This window comes from Solea senegalensis, linkage group LG11 (genome assembly GCF_019176455.1).
Source record: "Solea senegalensis isolate Sse05_10M linkage group LG11, IFAPA_SoseM_1, whole genome shotgun sequence".
NCBI classification, from domain to species: domain Eukaryota; kingdom Metazoa; phylum Chordata; class Actinopteri; order Pleuronectiformes; family Soleidae; genus Solea; species Solea senegalensis.
Window position 1 is genome coordinate 11,867,681 of NC_058031.1, and position 14,079 is coordinate 11,881,759.

The 14,079-nt window shown below is 43.2% G+C and overlaps 1 protein-coding gene across 3 annotated transcripts in view; it reads left to right on the forward strand.

Moving 5' to 3' along the window:
• rerea (arginine-glutamic acid dipeptide (RE) repeats a) overlaps window positions 1-14,079 on the forward strand; it is a 128,136-nt gene that overhangs the window by 5,318 nt on the left and 108,739 nt on the right. The window contains exon 2 of one of the 3 annotated variants that reach the window (XM_044037195.1): window positions 5,847-6,036. The exons of the other annotated variants lie outside the window; for them this stretch is intronic. The gene's annotated coding sequence lies outside the window, so the exon portion shown is untranslated. The remainder of the gene's footprint in view (window positions 1-5,846; window positions 6,037-14,079) is intronic. 3 annotated transcript variants of the gene reach the window in all.

Below are 14,079 nucleotides of genomic sequence, written 5' to 3' on the forward strand. Positions count from 1 at the left end.
AAATAAACTTCAGCATTTTTTTTCCCACTTTTTGGGCACAATAGGTTGACAATAGCTCTTAGGCATTTACAGTGGCAAAAAACATGAATTGAAAGTGTTAAAAATTAACAGTCAGCCATTTGCCATCTTGGTAGAAGAGGAAAATGAAATGGTGTAGGATCAGCTGGCTGTCCCCCGAGGAGAGGGAGAGAAAGGGGGAGAGAGATGAAGAGGAGTGAGTGCTTTGCTGCTACTGCTGTGTGTGTGTGTCAGTGCTGATTAGGTAAGAGATTGCCTCATGTAATGACACGGCATGGCGCTAGTGGTGCAGAAACACAAACAATGCATGCCAGTGTTTTACTGCGCTCACCCCCTGCAGCTGCCTGCCTGAAGATGTTTATATAGACATAAACACACTCACCCTACAATATTTCAGCATCTTAAAACGGTGTCCCCGTTTTTAAACAAAGCTCAAATTAATGCCATTTGGAAGCCAATAGTTTCTTTGTGCTCTTTTCCGGCTGTAGCAGAGATGAAAGATGGAGGTGAATAAAGGGGAGGAACACAATGTAGTCAGTGCAGTTGTCTTTCTGCACTCATTACTACTGAGAGCAGGCCTTTTCAATACAAACATACATTGTTAAAAAGGCTACATATCTATCATGGCATCTGCTCTTTTTACTGAATCTTAAGCACAAGGGAACATGCCATCATCTGTTCAGCTTGTGACGCTTAAGTCTTCTATCATTAGACACATTGTACAGAGCAATGGTGCCTTAGTTTTCACTCACTACCCAGGCTAACATAATTCCTACAGTATTGGATATAAGAAATAATGTTAGGGTGGTGACTATATCTGCTGTGTTTCCTGGTGCAGTGATTAAGGTAAATAGTGACTACGTTATAAATATCAGAGAGCCACCTTGATTAGCAGGTCTAAATGATGCAGTTGATTTAATTGATTGCTCCAGATAGTTATGTCGATATCAGTGGTCTGTTATTCAGACAAACCTGTCGTCGTCATTAACAGAAGTTGGCGTGATGCCCCCCCCCCCATGCAGGAGACTGTGGATGAGACTAATCATTTGTACATTGTTTTACAATGCACTGGTTGTGCTTTGTAGCCTCTGTGACTAATACAGGTATTGCAATGTTGTGGTGACTCTGCACATGAGGCTCAGATTGTTTGCAGAGGCCACACCAGTGAGCAATGTTTTAATGGAGACGTCACGCAAGCCAGTGGTGAGCTCAGGGTTCATGCAGCCATAAGGAAATGACCCCCATGACATTGTGCCGCTTTCCACTCTGCTCTTCACGAGGTGCCTCCGGTAAACTGTGTTGTTGCTCGCCCTTGCAGGTTAGGCACACCTATTGAGCCCGCTGAGCCTTTAGTTTAGGTTCTGGGACTTAGAGCTGGATCGACTAGGTTTAAGGATGGACATCTTGTCTCTGTACCCGTCTTCCAGCAGCCAGCACAGAGAAAATGAGTTCTGAGGATTGGGTTTAGATTTGCCACTGTAGCACTTCCACTCTGATACACTGTAGCTACCATCAGGGGGGAGGCTGTCAGAGAGCGGAGAGAGAGCGGGAGGGTGGACAGAAAAAAACAGCTAAGCACAGCAGTGCTATCTAATAGATCAATTTGTAATAAATCTGTTGCCTCAAGCTGTTGTTGTTCGCTTCTACTCAGTAAAAGGTGTCTGGGTTTCTCAGGCAAGAAAATGCTTGTCAGGCTGGGTATACAGAGCTATCAGTGGATGAGACGTGCCTAAAGCACAGTAAATCATTTTCTCTGTACTCACTCTACATAGGTCGAACACATTGGTCTCTTATCAGCACATTCCACTGGTCAAAAAGGTAGGTTATAACCAATCGATAGGGCTGAGCATTAAAATGAGGAAGTAACGCTCCCCTCACATTAAATTTTCCCATTATCCAATATGAGCCATTAATCATGATGAAGGAGCTATTGATTAGGCTATCAGAGGTGGTTGGTCAATTTATTTGCCAAGAGTCATTTCACAGTGTGAGGATCTGTTGAAGGAGCACTGCTTTGACTGAAAAACAAGCAGCGTGAATTAAAATGGCCCCATTATTATGACAACAGTTTGATCTTTAAGGTAACAAAAGAGCGGACCTCTATAAGGACCGCATGGGACCTCTCCGGCTCCTCCTCCACCAGCAGCCATATGGACCGTACTAATTGTGTTTTACGGCAACCATTTTCACCCATCCTTTGGGGACTTGTGGAAGTGCTGTAGCTATAATGTCACCAGCAGTGGGCTGGCTCATGAAAGAAACATTAGTAAGCGAGATGAGAAGACAGGCAATACATTGCATGTCAACACAATTATTGATTTTATTCAAATGAAATCCGTTGTTCTCTGTTCTCAATCTGATGCTGGTTGCCTTTGCCTTTGTTCATATATATATATATATATATATTTATATATATATATATATATATGTATATGTATATATATATATATATATGTATTTATATATATATATACATATACATATATATACATATACATATACACACACACAACCTTATTTTGCTACTAACCAGTTCCCCATTTAGCCAGTTGTATAATATTACCCTTTATTCCTTTTGTTTTTTAACAAAACAAATTCAGAGTTTTTGTTAAAAATTTTGTTGAATGTAAATGTGACATTCACAACATTTGCATTGGCCTTTAGGTCAGGGATTAGTCAATAAGTGTTTGAAGCGCCAAATGTGACTGAGGCTAATCAATGTGAGTTTTAACATGTTTATAATATGCAATCATGAAAAGGGCACATCTATGGAAATTAGATTCTGTGAAGGAGGGGAGTGGTGCTGGAGTAGCAGCAATGGAAAGGAAATGACTGTGTGTGTGTATGTGTGTGCGCGCATTTCATTGTGCCCCCGCTAACAGTTTTCTTGTAATTATTGAAACTGATGTTTGCTGCGGAGCTGTAAATCTGCAAGATCTCCTGTTAATAAAGCGACAGAGGCAGTGGAGCTGAAAGACTGTGAAATAAAAGGCAATCAAGCCTCCAACATCCTGTCCCTCGCCCCAGAATGAAGCAGCAGAAATCCTAATTAACTGAGAGGATGAGCTCCTCTTACTACTGTGCTTGGATAGCCAGCTCCACAACTAGCTGCTATACTTTAATGAAGATGCTCTGCAACCTCTTTCTCACTCTCACTGTCTCAGATTCTCCTCCTCTTTTGTTGTATGTGAAGTTGTGAATGTGACTTTTGCACTGATGGAGTCAGAGAAGCTTTTTGTTGTGTGCCCGTAGGAGTCTGGGAGTCTTGCACAGGAAATCTGTGATGGTTATTGCTGCTTATGTAAAGTGCTGTGTGAGAGGGGGAAAAACGCCATTGATCTCCCCCCATTGGCTTCATAGATTCTCTTTAAGATGACAATAAAGTTGTCTATCTGTGTCATCTTTAAGTGCTCCTTTTCAAACCAGCAATGTGGCAAATTACTCCTGTCATCAGCTGCCCATATTCAAACGGCATTGTGTGGAGTTGAAAGTCGGGTTAAAATTGCCTTTGCTCTTTTGATATTTGTTTATTTGTTTGATATTTGTCTGTGCTGCAAAACCACAAGACATTGAACATCACTTATTTGGTAGCTACATCACAAAGAGGTAATCCTTTCTTTAAAAATAAAAAAATAGCACCTACTGTATTATACTTTATTTAATTGCAACTGCTAATACGTGAAGGGCAAACTGGTGAGTGCAGGGCATTATGGAGTTTACTGACTATATTACAATTTATCTTTTGTTCTTGAGTCTCTCTTTAGCTCAATGCCTGCTGTGTGGTGTGGAGCGCTGTTTGAGATTGATGATACAGTCTCACTAGTTACTGGAATGCAATTAGCTGTCTTTGTCAATGTGTGTCATAGAATCATACCAGAAATTGGGTGAAACATAGTGTCCGTCCTGGGTGCCGTGTCAAGTCAGATTTTAGTGGGTTTGCTCTGTGGAGTGAATGCAGTGAAGGCTACGTCTTTGCTGCTGTGGAAAGGTCCCTGATGATTGATTTTTTTTTTTTCTTTTTGTGAAACCTGAGCTTGCCTGAGCTCCTAGCCAGCTGCTGCTCCTCAATATTTACCTATAAACTTGTCCTGTCTGCTTTTGCTTTGTCTGTGGATGACCGCAGAGGTCTTTTTCTGTTCCCACCCACCCCTGAACCTCCCAACCTCCCCCTTGTTGTACCAAGCAGCCAAAAAGCCTCCAAGGATAAACAGACAAATAGAAGACATGGAGAGAGGTGAAGCTATGTCCCCACATTCTCCCATATATCTTTCTCCCTTGCCAGCACTCTGCCTGACAAGTTTCCAGGCACTCAAAAGCAGCAAATCGACTCACCGTAGGATTCACTGTCACTTAGCTGAGCTTGGGCACAGCAGCGCACCAGGAGGCCAAATCCTCCTCCTCTTCCTGTTTCACCATCTTCCCACATAAAGACACAGCTATTTGGAACAGCATTACTGAGGCCTGCTTCTCTGTATAGATTAGCTTATTCCAGTCTAACCCCTTTAAGAAATGATTGCATATTGGAGCTGATGACGTCCTGATTGAGTGCTTGTCATTCTACAAATGATTCCAACCAGATTGTCCAGTGAGCGGTGTCTATGTTGATTTACTCTTGTTTAATTTTTAACAACATCATTTGCATATGGGACATTATTCGGCACTATTGCGCGAATCTCATCAAGGTTGTGGATGTTTTGTTTTTGAGCACAGGTTTCCTGATTGTGATTGAGCGAGTGGAGAACGTTGTCAGACTCTGCTGTCGTTTCTTTGATTCCCGGGAACAAAGCAAACAATCTGCTCGGCACGAAGCCAGCACACGCCACAACCGCCAAAGGTAGTAAGAGGAGGACAGTGATACCTGGCTTCATATTACACCCTTGCACAATTGCACAGACATGGCGAGCTTGGTGTAATGAAAGCCAAAAAAAAAAATTGCCCAGACAGCAGGAGTTCACATTTATTTTTTCAGTGCTACAGATCAGTCACAGGGAAAAGATTCACCAGCAACTCTGGCAGCCCTCAGAAACCCTTCCCTGGAGAACCAACAGTCCTCCCTCTCTTCTCCTGGTTTTCCTCTGTATTTATCTTGATTATCTCTAATCAAGAACAGGCTTGTGTGAATCTCTACATAAAACAATACACAATGTTGCTTTATTTCAGTTTTTTTGTCTCGCCTGTGCAGCTGCTGCTGTGAAGAGCATGACAACATGGAGAGAAAACTAAAAAGACACCTCCCTCCCTCAATTTCCTCCTCTTTCTCTATCACCCAAACTGCGTGCGTAACTTTGCTATTTGTCCTCCTTTTCATGAACTGTCTCGGAGCGATCAAAATGAGAAATGCATGAGACGTCATTTGGGAATTCAGCTTAGGAATGTTGGGTGTGCTGTGGAGGTCACGTGAGTGTTTTTTTAAGATTTGTGTATAAATGTTTATAAGCAACTGGATATATAAAAATAAAAATAAAAAACCATGGGCTACAGAAATCGGCAGGCGTGTTTTAATTGTTTGTGACACGTGAAATGAGAAACAATAATGTGTGACTAGTGGGCCCAGGAGATTACAATGTGGTTGGCCGCTTAAAGGAGTGTCAGAGAGATGCATTACCACATCTCGGTCTCCCTCTCTGCCCCTCTGAGCCATAAACCACTCACCAGCATTTAGCCTGTAGTGATTTCTCCTCCGTTCACCTCCTCGCCCTGTTCGTGATCCTGTGGAGCTGCTGGTGGAAAACCTCCCAGGCTTTTTGAAAGAATCCTTTAATATGTGTGTGCCCATATGTGCGTGCCTGTCTGAGTGTGTGTGTGTGTGTGTCTCTCTCTGCTTGCAGCCCTGGTTCTCAGCAAATCTCTGCAGCACCACCTGATTAGACTTGGTAATGGGGCGTTGATGAGTCTTGGGGGAAATTGGAAGAAGGAGCACAAAACTGTTCAGCAAAAACCCACTTCTGTGAGGCAGCAGTGATGACAGCACCAGGCTTCTCGGTAGCAACTGACAAAAGAGGCAAATAGAGAAAAGAGGTAAAAATGGAAGAATGTAGAGATATGGCTGTAATTTGTTGTTGCCTACAGTCACCTGCTTTTCCTATAGGGGGAGAAAGAAGCTAAGAGGTGGACATGCTGGCCTCAGCACCCAGGCTTGTATTTTTCATTCCACTGAAAAAAGCAAGTTCTCTTCCCAGGACAGCAGATTATTTACATCTATAGGAAAGCTCATTGCTCAGAGAATATTGAGTTCACTCTGGGGGACATAAAAGCTAGCCAATCCAGGCAGAGTAGGAGAGATAAAAGCTGGATGGCTTTAAGTACTCTGTTATTTGGAACACATTTGTACTGTTGTTGATGTAGACAGTAGTCTAATAGTTCATCGTGCTTAGTTTTTATTCCTCAGTGAACGCAGGCGCACACACACACACATAAAGTAACTACTCACAAATTCCCCACACTGATGAGGGCAGACTTTCTAATAGAAAACTAGCTACTTCAAAGATGATGTGCCCGCCATTCTGCCGACTTGCCATGGCCATCCGACAGACGAGAAGTGCTGCTAACAAAAAGCAGCGGCTGCCTGCACCCAGCTCCCTCACAGGGGCATCTTGTCTGTGTTATCACTCCAGCTAGTGCAATTAATATTAATGTGCTTTAAACACGCTCCAGCGCTCCTGCTTTCTCTCTTTTTTGCTTTGTGTGCGTGCGTGTTTGTGAATGTGCTTGTGACTGAGGGGTAGAGAGCAATAAAGCCAGGGGAATAGGAATCTACGCAGGATATGACAGTCCTCATGTCAGCTGTCTAACGCTGGAGGGATATGTGGATAAAGACAAGGGATGAAGCTGAAGCCGGGCCAGACAGACAGACATGTAGCACAGCTTGTAGGTGGAGACTTCCAGTATACACACTAGTGGCTTGGCTGCGGGCTGTGCACAGCCTGTTTATTTAGTCACGTTGTAATAATGCTTGACCTTTTTTTTCAAGTCCATGACCTGACCTTTACCACCTTACTGCCATGCAAATCAATGTGTGTGAGTGTATTTGTATTTCTCAGTCACACACACACACACACGCTTACACGCTCACACACATGCAAAGAGAGTAACGAGCATGTCCTTTGCAGGGAGCTTCATGGTCTGCCAACTCTAGGAGTGGATTGTACCAAATTAGTATGCATTAGGTGGTTAGTGCAAAGCATTTAATTATGCGAGATGGCACTAAACTGTCTATGTTATGATTAGCCTAACACGTTACAACCTTAATGTCTTCATTTTTTTTTACCCCTCACTCTTTCCCAAAAAGTATAGGGTGTGGGGTAAAAGGCCTGCAGAGATGGACATGGTGAGGGGAGAGAGGTTTTAAAAATGCTACAATATACCCATTAAATGTATCCCAGTATCTTATGCGAAAGTGTTTTCCCCCTTCCGTCCTTGTGCATGCCCCCGAAGACTTTGTCAGATGATATTGAATCAAGTTGCCTCCTTTTTTGTATGTGTGTTTGAGCACATCCCCACTCTCTGCTTTCATTGAACTGCTTTCCCATGGTAGGCAAGACTTTTTTTTTAATCTTGGGCAGCAGGCATAGGCAGTGGCTCAAGCAGCCTGGGCAGAGTCGGAGTGAGCCAGGCAGCCATCCAGCCATCCAGGCAGTCAGTCGCTGCAGTGGAGCCCCAGCAACTCCCCGGAGGAGCCCATTATACAGGAGAGATATCAAACCATGAATCATTTACGCCAGTCCTCCCCTCCCCTCCCCTCCCTGCTCCCACCATAGCATGCAGCCCTGATGCCTGGCCGGCCGCCTGCTTGTCGCTGTCTGCATCTTTAATGAATGATTATTGCATTTCATAAACATGGGCTACAGTAATTAAAGTATTATTGATCCTCTCCGTGTCGGTGAACAAGAAGGCATTTCTGCCCTCTTTTTTTGTGCCTATATACTGGATAGAAATATCCTTTACAGAACATCGGATGGGGATTTATTTAGCTTGACATGCTGGTTTAACTGTTTCGAGAAGAGGCTTCGTTTAGGGGTGTGTGATAATGCAGTATAGGGTGGGGTTTGTGGCTCTTTCTAATTGTGCAGTGTGTGCTGAGAGGAATGGCGTTGGAGTGCTTCCTTATGTTGGTGTTTTGTATTTTGCATTAAAGGTGTAGGGGCACGGGGGTTAATGTGCTGGAAAAGAGTGATTTAGGTCAGTGTTCGTATCTGCATCTGTCACTCTGACAAGCTGGCTCACTGCTCTAGGAGGCTGTGCAGCGCTGAATAAAGGAGCAAGTGAAAGACAAGTGAGGATAGAGCTCTTTCAAATGGAAAAAAAAGCGAAGCCTGACTTGACTGTGATTTGTGCTCCCAGTTACAGGCACTGTGTTACGAGCAGTCGTTTCATATAAACCTAATCAGTTTCACCTCTTTATTGAGGATCAAGACAGTTAAAGCTTCTCCAAAAAAGTCTACATCTCCGTGCCTTCCTCCATCTGTTTGTCCTTCTCTTCCACCCTCCGCCTCAGCTCCCTCTGGTGTCATTTCCTCTGCTCGTTTTCATCTCTCTCCTATCCTCTCACTTTCACTACACTTGTCTTCTCTCGCTCAACATCTTTTCTGTGTTCCCTCATCCACCCTCTTTTCAGTTTCAATCATCAGTGCACTCTACGTTCTGTTTAAATATCACAATCAATGATGAGGAAAAAGTACTGGCATTTTCACAGGAGGATAAAAGGAGCTGTTTGGTGTATCATTTATTAATGTTGTTATCTCTTTTCTCCCAAGGAGTTGTATGGATTGGTTGTAATATGCCTGCCATACTGGCAAAAATATACCTTGATAATTGTTAGAAGATTTTCAGATAACACAGTAAAATGTCCCTGTAGAGATGACTGTGAATAAGATTTTCCCTGTAATGATTTTTTCTGAGGATTACTCTATGAGTTACAAAGCTATACTATATGCTTATTCACAGCTCTTGTTTGTCTTCACGAAAACAGAGAAATGTGCTGATCACAACAATCCCAGCCACTCAAAGTATGAGACTGCTTGTTTCAACCAGCCTGCACAAATGGATACCCTTTTCTCCCCGTTCCTATGTATAGCTTGTCCCTTTTGTTAGTGAGCCACATGGCTCTTTACAGAGCTTAGTCTAATCAGTGCTAAATATTCAGCGGTAGCCCAGAGCCTAATCAGCCAGAGCATAATCATTGTCAACCAACTCCATTCCTCTTGACCTCCCAGATGGAGGTAAACTGCATAGCCTCTCCATAGCACCGCCTCAATTACTGCAGCAGTAACGGTGATAAAGAAGACCATGAGCTCAAATGAAAATGGCTGATTGATGTGGACACACACGGCTCATAATTGGATTTAAAGGAACAATGTTAATGGTGTTAGGGGCACGCCAGTGCAGCAGGACTCTAAATACTGGCCAGGTATTTAGTGATTTACCCCTTCTGCCTAAATGTTTAATGCAGCTGTGCATCTCAACAGTCTCGGCACCTAAAGCACAACCCTCTTGTCCTTCCCCTGCTGCACTGTCAAAGGGCGTGGGTGGATTTGTTACCTCTTAAGGACTAGGGCTGAACAATTCATCGAAATGTAATCAAAAGACGCTATACGGCCTACTGCAATTGTCAAATTACCATTTTAGATTAAATATGGTCCTGATCTATATACACATCATCTGTACGCATACTCTCCAGACTGAAGAAAACATCTTTATTTCTCACGTCTGCACAAATATCTGACGGTAATCATTTTGAATATTTTATTGAAATGAAAATGAGAATACTGTAAAAATGAGCATTCCCTCTCATATCGTAAATCACATCGCATTTTAGGTAAAAAAAATGTTATTGCAATTGAATATTCATTTAAAATCGCTCAGCCCTATCAAGGACCAGTCATTTTCACGGAGACCAAAACTAATTTGCCTAATGAGGCAGAACCTAATTTCTGAGGAACTGGTTAAGTTTAAGGCTGCTAATATTTAAACTGTGGTTAGGTTCAGCTTAGGGTTAGCCGTTAACTGGTTATGGTTAGGGAGAACACTTTTAGTGTTTAGCCTGTTTGAATGAATGGATGTTAGTACATGAAAAAAGTGTGTTTGTGTGTGTGTACTGACACTGGCTCTCATATCTAAGTGACAACTGTGGGGTCAGTACAAAAAGCTGTCTATTTTCATAGCGGTAAGCTTCCTGTTTCCTCCTGTCCGCACACACGCACACATCAGTGGGAGAATTTGGAGAGCTCTGTCTTGTTCTAGCATCTGTGTTAAACAACAAATACAAATTGTAGAATCATCTAATCGGTTTGTCAGTAGAAGGAGAGGTTGGTCTGTCACAATGCTGGAGGGCTTTTCAGCGAGCTCTTTGTTGTCAAACCACCCTTCGTTTATTTGTGTTTATCCTGATAGAGATCATAAAGTGAGGGATATAATTAATTGAGCCTGGCAGCTCAAAGGGACTGAGAATGAGTATGGGAGCAGGTGCTGCTGACTGGGAAGCTCAATAGTGTCTCTTACTCTCGTCGTCATGTCCATGTGCATATCTCTGCCTAATGCCCAGCACTCCCTGCTGACCGATTGGCTCAGACGGCTCTTGGTAAGTGCAATGATGCTGAATGCCCGAGCCTGCGTGAGCAGCATAATGCTCACTGATGCCTGAAGGACCGCTATCCCCATTTCTCTCTCCCCTCTCCCCTCAGCGGCTGCTTAGCAAAACCTGGACTGTGTTGAGCAGAGCCTCCTTTTCTACTCTCACTCTGCTTTGCCTGGCAGTTTATTAAAGAGAATACTAGCTCCCCCCGCCAATGCCTGTGCGTTTGATTTCAACAGCGGCAGAAGCTGTCAAGGCAAATAAAAGGCAGCGGGGCCCAGAATTACGGTGCACACAGCATCTGTATTTACTGCGTCATTCTCCCTGCCTCTGACAAGGGAGGAGGAGGAGAGGTGGAGAAAATGGAGGACAGGCTGCTGCATTCATGTGTCTACACATTGATGTGGTTCATCAGGGAGAGAGCTGGACAGCCAGTCTGCAGTGAAGCCATCAGTCAGTGCTTTTTAATACGCCTGTCCAGTACTCGCATATGAGAAGTGACAAAGGAAGGCTTTCTTGCTATTGTTGACACATCACTGTAACCCCCACCTTTTTGAATGCTTTGTTAGGTGAATTAAAAATAATGGGGCATGTCAGCACATGTGCAGTTTTCATTTTTGAACATATACAGTAACAGAAAGTCGAAGGTAATTTGTTCTCATCATGAGTGTAATTGATTCCTCAGATGTTTGCCACTTTTATTTAATCTGATAATTGGTTGAAATCATTTATTTTGATTCCAATTTTCTAAAAAGCCCTGCCTTGAAAAACAGTTTAACAGAGAAACACATTTCCCTGGCAATATCCCTCACTAAAGCTGTGGGTCATGCTAATTTTTCATCTGCATCGTTTTTAGCTTTAATTAACACAACAAGGATCCGGTGTCCTCCAGTGTCGTCCACTCAAACAGCTAATACAAACTCATTAGCCCAAGTCCCAGTAACGCTACAACAGAATTACACTGCACTGTTTACTCTTTTGATGTATATTAGAATTGATTAAATTCATATATTCATCCATATGTCATGCAGGTTATTTTATGTGATTGGTACCAAATGTGGAACAAGCTTGTGTTTAATGTAATACGATCTTGCTTGCTAGTTTGTTTAACCTGCTTCATTTGTGTATGAAGTGACCAGCTGTCTGTCTTCTTCTTGCATCTCGGCACTCTAGCCTGTGGTGACAGCATGACTAATGTATTCATGGCGCAACCGCGGTGAGAGGCATTACTTTACCTATGCTTAATTGAGGGAAACTCCCCTGACACCCGCTTAGCACAGTACTCTGTTGGCGGAGCAGCCAAACTCAACCCCACGATCTGAGGCCACTGAACCCTGACTGAGGAATAACACAACCCGAGACCACCCAGGGACTGCCAAGGGGAGAAATGATTTAATAATGTTGATGAAATATTACACCAGCCCTTCCTCCACTGTCTCCCTCTCTCGTTACTTCATACCTGCGAAAGGAGACAGCTCTGACTTGGTGCCTGAAGGTGTATTTAGATGGGGCTGCTAAATATTTCATACCCTAAAGACAGAGACTCCGTAAAAGAATAAGAAGAAGCAGCAAAATGGGGAAGCAAGAGGTGCACAAAAATCAGTGCACAGGGTTTTGACACGGCTTGTGGAGGGAGGTTAGGGAGTGTAGTCAAGGGCAGGCAGGGCAGGCTTGTAATTGGCTGACACCAGGATATAGCAGTGGTGCTGTATGTGTGTGTGTGTGCACACTCAGTCAAGCAATGTCTGAATACTGTCAAATATATCGCTCCAGCCAGACTGCATTGCTTTCAGGGTGTTGATATGCTGCCATCACCTTGCACTATAGTGAATGTTGATCTCAAGTACAACAGACATAGTATATTATTTTCTTTGTGCCCCAATGGCAACCCCCCCCCCCACCTTTGCTGTGATACCAGCTCAGTCTGATCTGAGACTCGGCCCTGACAGCTTGACTGAGCTCCTGCCTCGTTTTTTAATTGTCCCATACCCCAGGGGCTGCTGGGAGCAATGGGGCGGGGCTCAACTATATCCTCCAGGGGGATGAAAAGAGGTGGGTGATGGAACACTCACAATGTCAGGTGCAGGTGTGTAGAAAAGAGATGGAGAGAGGGGCTGACAAGCTAACCACAGGGAGCCAAGTAGTGGGATGCCATTCACTCAGATGGGAGAGGAGAGATCTTTATGTTAGAGGAAAGCACTCCAGGAAGGCGTCCATCTCCCCTCTCCTCCAGCACCACTGCACTCAATGATAGATATTATGCAGCTGTTATCAGCTAGTCCATTAACAGACACTACTGCTCGCTGAAAAGTGCACCGTGATGTACAATAGCAATAGATTTCTGCACTGTGACTTATAGTAGCTTCTTTGAAAATTCATGACCCAACACTTCCCCGAATATTCACACACACACACACACACACACAGTCTGTGCCCCACTCGCTCTTAGTTTATTTTTGTTAATGTGGTTCTGCTTGGTGGATTTGATTAAAGCCGCGTGTAGCAGTAACAATCAATTATACAATTAATTTATACATTTAAGCAGAAATAATTAACACTGTAGCGCCTTAAATGTGAGACTCCGTTGTTCTTTTTATCTCGACTATGAGCTGAATATCTTTCGGCGTTTCTGCTTTTGCCTCAGGGCTCCAGGTAATACATATAAGCATGTTCCACATTTGTTCATGAATAATTGATTAATTGGGGAAATAATCAGCACATTAATCAATAATAAAAGTAATTGGTACTTGCAGCCTGCAGGTGTGATTGTTATCAACTCAATTTAGATGGACTGCAGCAGTGTCACACAAACTGGCCTGACTCTACATATATAGTTTTATTAGCTGTTTATGTGCGTTACTACTTCTCATTTGTATGCGATGCAGCTTTGCCCAATTAAGATCTTCCGCCGCCCACTGCACATTGTGTTGCGGAATCCGTTTTTCTTCCAGTGTTTGTTCAGCCTTGTGTCATCTCTCTCTCTGCCCGTCATGTTGCTGCTGCTGTCTTCTAACCTTTGTACAAATTCTGCAATAACACACTGTTGTACTGTATAACCTGCAGCTACTGGAGCACTGAGTGAGATGTCAGAGCCTTTTTTTAATCAAGCAGTTAGATGGCTGCGAAATACTATCAAAGCTCTCAGCCTGTGATTCACCCTCACATCAGGATGTGAATATAACTCGCATGCTTCTTTTTTTTATCAGTTTGTTACCATAGCATCATAGTAAAAACAAGAGAAGAAAATCTTTTCACGAGCTAAATTGTGTTGTTGCCTGTGATTCATCCTTTCTTTAAGATGCAACTATCAGTCAAATGCTCTTGAATGCAGGCAGTTATATTCTACATTCAGGTTAGGGTAATGTAAATTCCATTTTTACATGCCACTTTGTTATACTTTATTAGCCTCGATGGGGGAAAATGCCTTAGAAGTCGCACCTTTGAAAACAGCCACTGAGCTGTTTACTGAGTCTTTTAAGAACACATCTGAA